At 45.5% G+C, this 9,532-nt stretch overlaps 1 long non-coding RNA gene across 1 annotated transcript; it reads left to right on the top strand.

Annotated features, from left to right (window-relative positions):
• Positions 1–648: 648 nt before the first annotated feature.
• LOC135365760 (uncharacterized) lies at positions 649–7,997 on the top strand. The gene is made up of 4 exons (XR_010413921.1): positions 649–3,356; positions 3,506–3,643; positions 3,703–3,939; positions 6,414–7,997. It is a non-coding gene; the product is annotated as an uncharacterized LOC135365760 (long non-coding RNA).
• The last annotated feature ends 1,535 nt before the right edge of the window (positions 7,998–9,532 follow it).

The raw sequence follows: 9,532 nt of genomic DNA, 5'->3' as shown, positions 1-9,532 counted from the left end.
TGTGTTATTTTTGTTTTCACTTGGGACGCGACGGGCCAAGCGAAATCTTGTGCAAACATATGACCGCTCGTGCTCACCCATGCCAAGTCCAATACCGTGAACACGCATATCGCGCAGCCAGACGGAACAATTAGTGGCGCGGCTTTTGAATGCGCACAGGCTGTCCAGCTGTCTCCTGAACTTCTTCGTTGTTCTGTTGCTGTTCCGTGCTGTGCTGTTGTCGGGCGAAGGGTTAGTCCCCAGTCGTTTCGTGTGATTTCTGCAATGCTTGCGCATGTAATAAACGAAATCTCTCGTAACACAAAAAACCTAAGTTGGAGAGGACGCGGTTGAAACAAGTTTGTGTCGACATGTTATAGCCTACCGACATTACTCGGAAATTGAGAAACGAAACCGCAACCTGTTTTCTTTATTTCCTGTCACCCTGGGCTTACGAATTTCAGACCACGTTGTGGTGGTGCAAAACGCTTGATTTACTCGCAGAGTCAACGGAAATGAAATAAAACTGCAAAGAGGCTGCATAGCATTTCCCATATCATTGGACATCAGTGGAGGAGGAGGAGAAAGGCAAAAGAGAAGAAGAAAAGGGAAGAAAAGCAGGGTAGAGGAGAAAAATCTCCCTTAGTGGCTCACGGCCATTATCTCATTGGTAGAAGAAGAAGAAGAAGATGTGTGTGTGTGGACCATACAGCTGCTTGGAATGTAAAGTGCGAATTGAGGTTTCCAGTTTGGTCGAGTATATAATTCGGGTCTGTTGTGCTCATCCTGGTCGTCACTAACCACGGCCCCAGACTTCGCCCATGTACAGATCAGCAAGCCGTGAACTGGGTCTTTGATGTCCCATTCGTGTGGAGATGACCTTCAGCTCGTGGATCTCGGAGTGAGAGCATTTCATGACAAATTGTCATTGTGAGTGTCACCTTGCCTATCCGCGCAGGAACTTCCATAAATCCACTCTAGCTTTCTTTCACGTCGTCGTCGAGGCTGCCGACATCACATGAGCTTGTCTCGATTAGCAAAAGGTACACGGTACACTGATTACAATTCTTCTGGCTTAGCGTACTTCCTTCTGTAATCGGGAGCCCTAATTCGCATAATTCGGATAGCGAGGGTCAATCGGCTCTGGCAGGAGGTAGTCGTTATAAATTCGCGCAAGGTACACCACCCTTTTCTCGTTCCGAAAGGCGTCGTCCAGTACCTACAACGAAGAGGCAGTACTGCCGGTTGGTTATACGTGGAGTTGGCCGTGGATCTGGTACCAGTAGACATGCGCGCACTTCCACAGACCGCACTTCCTCAGTTCCGGTACGTGACTCTGTCCTGTACGCTTGCTACCGTCCGCCAGTTGGTCCTGATATTTCGCGAATGTTCCGGTCACCATACACGGCATGCTTAGTGCGGCACATAACTGATCATCGGCTCAATATGCTGTTCCACTAGAGAGGACTCCCAAAACTACAGCGGTGTTCACGTCCATATGATCTTGTCCGATGCTTGTTGGAACCTCAGTGTCAGCGACACCCTTTAGTGTGCACATTTTGCACTGCAGTGTTAATTCACTGCGCAGTCCTTTTCTGCGTTCAGAAACGACTTCCATGTCCGCAAGTGCACAACTGAATGCGTGATAGATTCCGAGCGCCTTGAAGCTACTGATCCGCATGTGAGCATCAAGGTGTTGTAATCTTTGCTTCATCGTGCGAGCAACTACACATGTATAACTTTCTGAGGTACCACTAGGGTATTACTGTCATCATATGCTCACGTTCATCAGTGTCCGCCCTGACGCCCTCATTGTGTAACGGTGTGAGGAAGACGGCACTGTGGGTTTGCCGTGCCGCCGGTTTTTGACGCTTCTGCCATCCCAGTGCTCGCTCATGACGTCGTAACGCTGATATTCATTTCGCAATCTGAGGGAGCCAACATTTCTATCAATTTATTTACCGTACTTCGACCTGGGTCCCAAGTGCTCCGATTCCATTTCAGCTTCCATTCTGATTCAACTTCGATCCTGAATAACTTTTCTCAGCCGAAGCATATATGCACACTTGCCCATCAAAATTGTCCGCTGTACCTTATCGTACACTAAACGTTATGGACGTGTCTGAAATCTGCCCCAACCAGCTCCATCCGCCACCCGAAATTCCAAATCCTTAGGGTCTAGGGGACCGCACTTGATCCGCGCTCCTAACCACGTCATGGGACGAGGGGATACCCAGTGCGGTTCAAATAACTATTGTAATTTTGTCCCATGAAACAATAGACCCCCCTTCCCGTTGACATCCTACTGGATGAGTGCTAAAAGCGCTGCCAGGTTTCCGGCATCCACTGTAAAAGAAAAGATTTCACTGTATAACCTATCCAGCGCCACTATTTTTTTTACAAGCATGATCCTTCCACATTTCTGTGGCTGCGACTGGGAATTCCAAGACAAATAAGTTTCATCTACTGTTCCCCGAGAAAATGAGCATCATTGAACAAACAATAAACAAAATTTGGGGCTGGGCTACGCTGCCCGTGCCCGTGCTCCCGCGTCATGGTCAACGTCGGCGTCGTCGTCTTCCGCCCATGTGCAGCGGTATATCATTTCCAGCGGTCAAATTGTTGTTGCTTGTGACGACACACTCGATGATAGATGGCAGCACTGCGCTTCCCATTCTGAAGGGACGTACTCCACTGATGACCATACCTGACAAGAACTCCTGTGCCGAGTCAACGGCTTAACATAGATGAAATCTTTTTGTTGGTATTGGTTCTTTATATGTTTTTCTAGTGCGTGATCGAGCCAGATTTTCGATTTTGGGCGGCTCTATTTTGTAAGCGAGCGGAATCTCGAAATATAGCTTTTCCCAAACCTTTTGACGACGATATAAAAATTTCTGAGTCTAAAACGCAAAATCTGCTTCGATCAGGCACTAGATCTAAGCATCCTCTCCCATTTAAAAGCAGTTGCACGGAGATCAACCAAATTTTCGCGGCACTACGAGTTGAAAAATGTATGGGGATTCCCATAGAGCGTCGGTGGTGATGCACCGCCTTAAAGCGCGGTGAACTGTCGGATCAACTGAGAACGAAGATAGTAAGGTAGCTGCACATGGACATCTGCCGCCACTCTCTGTAAGTGGCTGGCCCTTCGTTAAAACATAATGAGCCTCATGCAGACAAGGCACAACTTCCACATTTTGACACTGTATTTGCATAAATTAGTTTAAATGGTTAATGCAATAATTTTATAGCATGTTTGCGGTGTGACCACCCTTTCCCCCAGATACCCTGGAAAAAGAAATTTGTTATATGAGGCGGCACGACTGCTAGTGTATCTCTATCCAGCGCTGCGTGACGTCAAAGGCACAGGATTTGTAAGTGTCCTAGCAATTATTAAAGACACTTGTTATAAGGTGGCACATGTGCTAACTGGACAATTGTACTTGATATAAGCTGTATCCTGTTCCTTTCTTGTTTCATATGTATCTTGTTATTTCTGAACTCTTGGTGGCGCCACTTCAAGAACAGGACACAGGATCAACGGAAGTCGCCGAGTGATATTCAGATGGTGCAGGCACAGCGGGAAAAATATGGAAAGAGAAAGAGACAGGAGGAGGAGGGCCAAAGGACTTCAGCCACAAGCAGCTGCATCCGTCCAACGGTATATTTCTATTTATATCCGCCCCTGGCGAGGTTAAGTTTTTCAATTCACACTCCAAGGTTCCGTCGGAAGACCAGTTGGAAGACAGTGACGCGTTAGCTGCCCACTGCCTCTTCATGGTCAGAGAAATGCGAAGGAGCCCTGAGGAGAGGCGCCGGGATCGTATCACAGATGCAATGTCCAGAACACATGCTGCGAGACGCCGCTTGATCGAGTAGAAGGATAGTGATGAACGACAGTGCCTCACCGTTGCTGATGTGCTTTCTGAGTACCCTGCTTTGGCGCTAGAAACAGAGGTGAGGAACAAAACGCTTGGGCATCATAGTGTGTGCGCTTCGATTGTCGTCATTATTTATTACATACGAGGGCTGTCCGAAAAGTATCCGACTGTCTTTTGTCACAAACACGAGGCTAAACTCTGTCGAGTGGTGCAGGTAACGTGTACATATAACCTTTAAGGGTGCCACATTCGTCACTTACTTTTGAGCATCTGTTATGACATGTGACGTATTTCTAGGTCCTAGTTTTCGGGTTTTATTTAGCTATTTTTTTTAATTTGGGGTAAAAATCAGGCCAATAACTTCATGTAAAAAGAATCATGCAACTTCAGGTGGGAAAATGATCAGACTGAACTTGTGGAGAATCAGGCTTCATTGTAGAATTACCGTTTGTTCTACCATTTATCCAGAGTTTCAGAAATAATCAACCGCGTATTTTGTGAAAGATTAGTCTGTCGCTGCCTTGAGGTGTCTAGCTTGGGTGCATTTTTGCACGTAGCAATGGGGTTTAACCAGAAACGGGAACCTCAGTTTGGGGTGCAAATTCGAGGAGAAAATACTCGCCTTGGCTTGATTTTGCCAGGAGCAACGGAACGTTCGGAACAAAGACATCAATTTATGCTGGAAGCCTATGAACACTCACGCAGAAATAGCTTGCAATATCTGGCAGTATTGAGGGGATGATGCTGTGGGAGTCTTGCTGTCGTGGCAGCCAGAACTTGATGCCTGTGTTCCAAATATTACATTATTCTTGGTGAAGTCAATCCGCAACAGTAACTTCATACACCACATGACATAATGGCAACCCATCAGGAGGTTAGGAACGTGGGATCTCTAATAAAATTACATGCGTCTGTACATGCAGCCTGGACCACTTGACGAAGTTTCCCTAGAAATGTGTCAAATATGGTCAAAAAATTGGCAAACCACGAAATGAAATGTACTGGGAAATTTTTTAAAGGTGTCTCGTGATATTGCCTCTTGTGGTCATGATGTGCCAAAATTAGGAGAAAATGTTCAGGATGGTGTGCAACGGTTCTAGTTGACGTTGTAGTAAGTCAATGTGCAGCACTTCCTTGATTGTTTAAAAGGTGTTCTGGTTTATTTATACGCGGCACTCCAAGTGCGAATGGTTAGGAGTGGTTCAAGCTCGATGGTCCCTGAAGTATTTGGTTTCGCTTGAAGCAGCCGACGAATATGGATGAATTATAGATTAGAAAATATGTCTGATCAAGGTCTTGGCCACGTATGTGCAAAAATATACACTGCGTGCAGAATTATTTGACAAGCTGTTTTTTTTTTTTACCATATCGTTAATTTTGGCCACATCTTTCAACTCTAAGTTAGGTAAACTTAAATGGTTCTTGGATTGAAGTATACCAGGCACTGGTATTTATTTAATAAGTGAGGGTGTGGCCTAAGGGCATCGACATCGTGTATCAGGGCATGCGGAATTATTAGGCAGCTTCTCTTCCTCGGGAAAATTGGTCAAGAAAGACACTGAACTGACTTTGAAGAGAAAAAAATTCTAAGAAGTGCTTCAGGGGGTGGAGAACCATTAAAATTGCTAACGTATTGGTACGTGATCACAAAACAATTTAACGTTTTGTTGTAGGTGTGGTAGCACCGGAGGATATTGGGCTTCTCTCCCCTTTTAGTTTAATTCTTCTCAAATATTTGGCAGTCAGCCGTAGTCTTCTCTCAATACGTTCCTAGCAAGCCGGCGGACCACCTCCAACTTAACATTAAATTGTTCTGCGATCGCGCATCAATATGTTAGCAATTTCAAGCATTCTAGAGCCACGTCGAACATTTATTGCAATTCCTCAGAACCCGAGTCTTAACTAGATCATTTTGCCTGAGGAAGAGAATTTGCCTAATAATACTGCACACAGTGGTACAGGTTGTCAGTGCCCTTAGGCCACATCCTCGCTTACAAAAAAGATACCGATGCCCTAGTATACTTCAGTTCAAGAAGCATTCAAAATGTTTACTTAGAGTTTAAAGGTGTGGGCAAAATTAATGACATGGTAAAAAGCTAACTTGCTTACTAGTTCTGTATGCACTGTAGATTATGTTATGCACATACACTTCTCGCAGCCACGTGACCTTTACGTGCGGTAAGTGCATTCCCCAACATCTCCTTCTCTTCGCATTATGAGTTGCTGGCGATAGCCCAGCTGAACGTTTCGCAATTTTGCCTGTTGCCTGGCCTTTGCAGGACAGCGTTGGTACGTAGCTTTGTTGTGTCAGGCAGGCACTGTATTGCCCAAACTGAGAAATAATGTGGTTCTGCGGTAACTCGTTCCATGGACTTCAGCAATGAAATGAGTTCCACTGGAGGTTACTTATTCCGCAAAATTTTGTAGAATCGTGGAAAGCTATGGACTTCTATTTTTGTATTTATAGCTGTACGTGATAGTGTCGTTGCTGCAAGCAGTCATCCACATGCATGTTTTGGTGAAGAAACTGAGCATTCTGTTTTGTTGCAGGACCCTTTGGCTGCTGACCCTGCACACCCCTGCGCAGAAGTCTCTGCTGCTTTGTGGGCACCTTCCTCAATCATGGTTCGGCTCGAGAGCTTTTCGGTGAATGTTACAAACCTCAATGCAGCGGTGGCACTTGTGCTGTCGCTGTATTGGGTTTATAACATGCATTACTCCTGGCGATTGAGGAAGGTGTTCACATTTCTTGAAAATGTCCTTGGGCTGGCACAAGAGTCCACGGCATCACTCGCGTGGTAACCAAGCTAGAAAATGAAAGCGGCTTTAAGGATACCAAATAAACCTTCTCCACGTTCTGTGCTAAATGGAAGCCGTTACGAATGCCATATAACTGCCCCAATTTCCATTGCATGAATTGACTTGAACACGCCTGCCTTCCATGAGCTGGTAGCTCCTGTCGGGAAGGTATACTCGATATCCTGTGCGAAAGTAAGAATCACCCCTTTTCCAGAGGGTGAGAGAGGAGTTTCACTGATGCCTGCAGAGGGCATTGGAATTGCTCCATGTTAGGGTTTGTCTTGACTCCACTGATAGGTATTTACTCCCAGCGTATCTGTCACTGTGGGTTGTATCAAATTTCCTTGCATGGCATGACCGTAACATCCCCATAGGGCATTTTATCAACTCCTCTAGTGGGCATTACTGCTATTCCATTTCACAGCATTAATGGGGATCCATAGGGTAGTGTCACTGCTGCTCCCACAGCAGAGGCAGTGTGCATACCTTACCCGGTATGAAGGGAACTCCATTTGAACCATACCGAAGGAGGTCGTCAGGACAACATCTGCAGGTGCTGGCAGCTACTTCAGTGGGTGTCACGGTTACACCACACAAATGTAGTAGCATGTTACTCCCCTTAGGGGGTGTATCTTTTGCTCCAAAATGGAGTGTTCCTTGGGACAAGCCATTTACTCCATTAAGGGAGTCGTGACCCCCCCCCTTTTTTTGTAGTAGAATTACGATCGTAAACAAAACAAAACAAAAAACTTCACAACAATGGCATGGCGTGAGTGTGTACGAACAGGTTATTCCTAACTTCAATGTAGAAAAATTATATGTTGTCCGACTCGTGCACATATACGAAATCATCTACCACCCGAGTACGTTTCCGTATCCCGCTCCCCTGCGCATGCGTCACAGTGGGCTTGTTTATCCGTGCATCTCTGTATCCGGGCCGTGTGCCCGTGCATTGTATGACGGAGTTCGCACACTTTTCGGGTTAAACAGGAAGCGACGTTCACATCTCGGAGCTGTAGACCAAGATTAACACCTGTGAACACATGAATACAATGCATCCCCCCCCCCCTTGTTGCTGGCCTCGCGAAAAAAAAATCGTCATGGCACGACCGGCCATCATAGCGTGAGTGCTAGCAGATATCAGCTCTGCACCAACAATGTCATGTCTTTTTCTCTTCTTTTTTGCAATGAACCCATAATGGCCACTCATTAAAGAAATGGAAACCTCTAATCACTACGTGTACATATATAGCTCTAGGTGAGAAGTGGGCCTTAAGTGAACCTTCCTAATTTTCGTGTGGTCATCAAGATGCCCTTCTGTTAGGAGTTGCCAAAATCTGCGATAAGTGTATGTATTTCGAATTGATATGTTTCATTAAACCTAATATGATTTATTTCACTCTGTTCTCGTCTGGTATTCTTGTCCTGGGTGATTAGTGTGGTTCTGTCAGGGGAAGGGAATACAACGCAAACGAAGTGCGCGATTGTAAACGTATGGTATCGCGCGCGGATGAGACTGTTTCCAACGGCAAATATTACGCTTATCACCGGCTGTCAGGACTTAACGCCTTCTCTTGGAACGGCAAGATGTTTCCATCTCGGAAACATGGTTCAAACTTACAACCGTTCGGCTGTAAACGCCCGAATTTTTCTTTCAGGAAATGGTGAATCATGTTTGTGGAACGTAGCGACGTTGGGACATTGTATGTTTGACCTCGGCAGCATGTACTGAGGAACTTTCATTATCCTCCGGTCCATTGGCCTGGTCCTCTGTACGTTCATCACGCCCGTTCGTATATCGAGGTCAGAATGGCTTGGCTACTTTGGGTCCGTTCCCTAATAATCCGTTCATAGTTCGAATATCGAGGGTTCGTAAAACGAGGTCAAAATACACGAAAAAAGTTTGGTTCCCTGTGGAGCCGTTCGTAAGTTGAAGGAATTCGTATATCGAGGGTTCATAAAACGAGGTCCGACTGTAGTAGGTTCTGTATTTTCTCTATGCGCCTTGAGTGATCACAAAGTACTACACTTTACAATACCTGTCCCCAGCGTGCCCCGTCGTTCCTCGTGCAAACGCATAAGATCGATAAGGGTAACTACGACCAAATAAATTCTGAATTATCCAATTACTTGGCTAACTTTCTCGCTAATTTTGAAGTACGGACAGTTGAGGAAAACTGGTATTTATACAAATCCAAGATTAATGCACTTATTGAGGCCTATATACCCTCCATTATCATCAAGACACATTGTCATGCCCCATGGTACAATCATGAAATCAAAGTGCTCGCCCGTAAAAAGAAACGTCTGTACAGGCTTGCTAAGCGCTGTAAGTCTGCATCATCACTGCTAATATCAAGAGTGCGCCCGGAAATACATCTCATTGGTGACTTCTTCAAAACGCAGGTTCTATAGCGAGGGCCTCGTTAACCTCCTGAAGCACAACCCCAAAGCATTCTACAAAGTTATAAACCCAAAATCTCCATCGGTAAACATCCAACTGAAAGATCGTGATGGTAATTTTGTTAGAGATAACCAATGTTCTCTTATCTTCAATAACGCATTTGCAAGCGTGTTCACCAACGAAGACACAACTCCCCCTGCCGCGCCTCACACATCCATCTTCAATAGCATGTCACCTATAGCGATATCTCCTGCTGGCATTGAAAAGATTATCTCTTCCATCAAGTTTTCCTCCTCTGCTGGTTTCGATGGAATAAACAGCAAAATTCTTAAAAACAGAAAGGCTCACTCGAGCAGATTTCTTGCTGCAATATTCCAACAGTCACTTACTAGTTCATAGATGGGTAGAAATCCAGCGAACCGGTAGAGATGTAGGAAGGGAGTTGCCTCAGGACAGAAGCCGCCGA

The sequence above is a fragment of the Ornithodoros turicata genome, chromosome 1 (assembly GCF_037126465.1).
Source record: "Ornithodoros turicata isolate Travis chromosome 1, ASM3712646v1, whole genome shotgun sequence".
NCBI lineage: Eukaryota > Metazoa > Arthropoda > Arachnida > Ixodida > Argasidae > Ornithodoros > Ornithodoros turicata.
The sequence above is the reverse complement of the archived record's forward strand: the minus strand, read 5'-3'. Positions and strand labels throughout refer to the sequence as shown.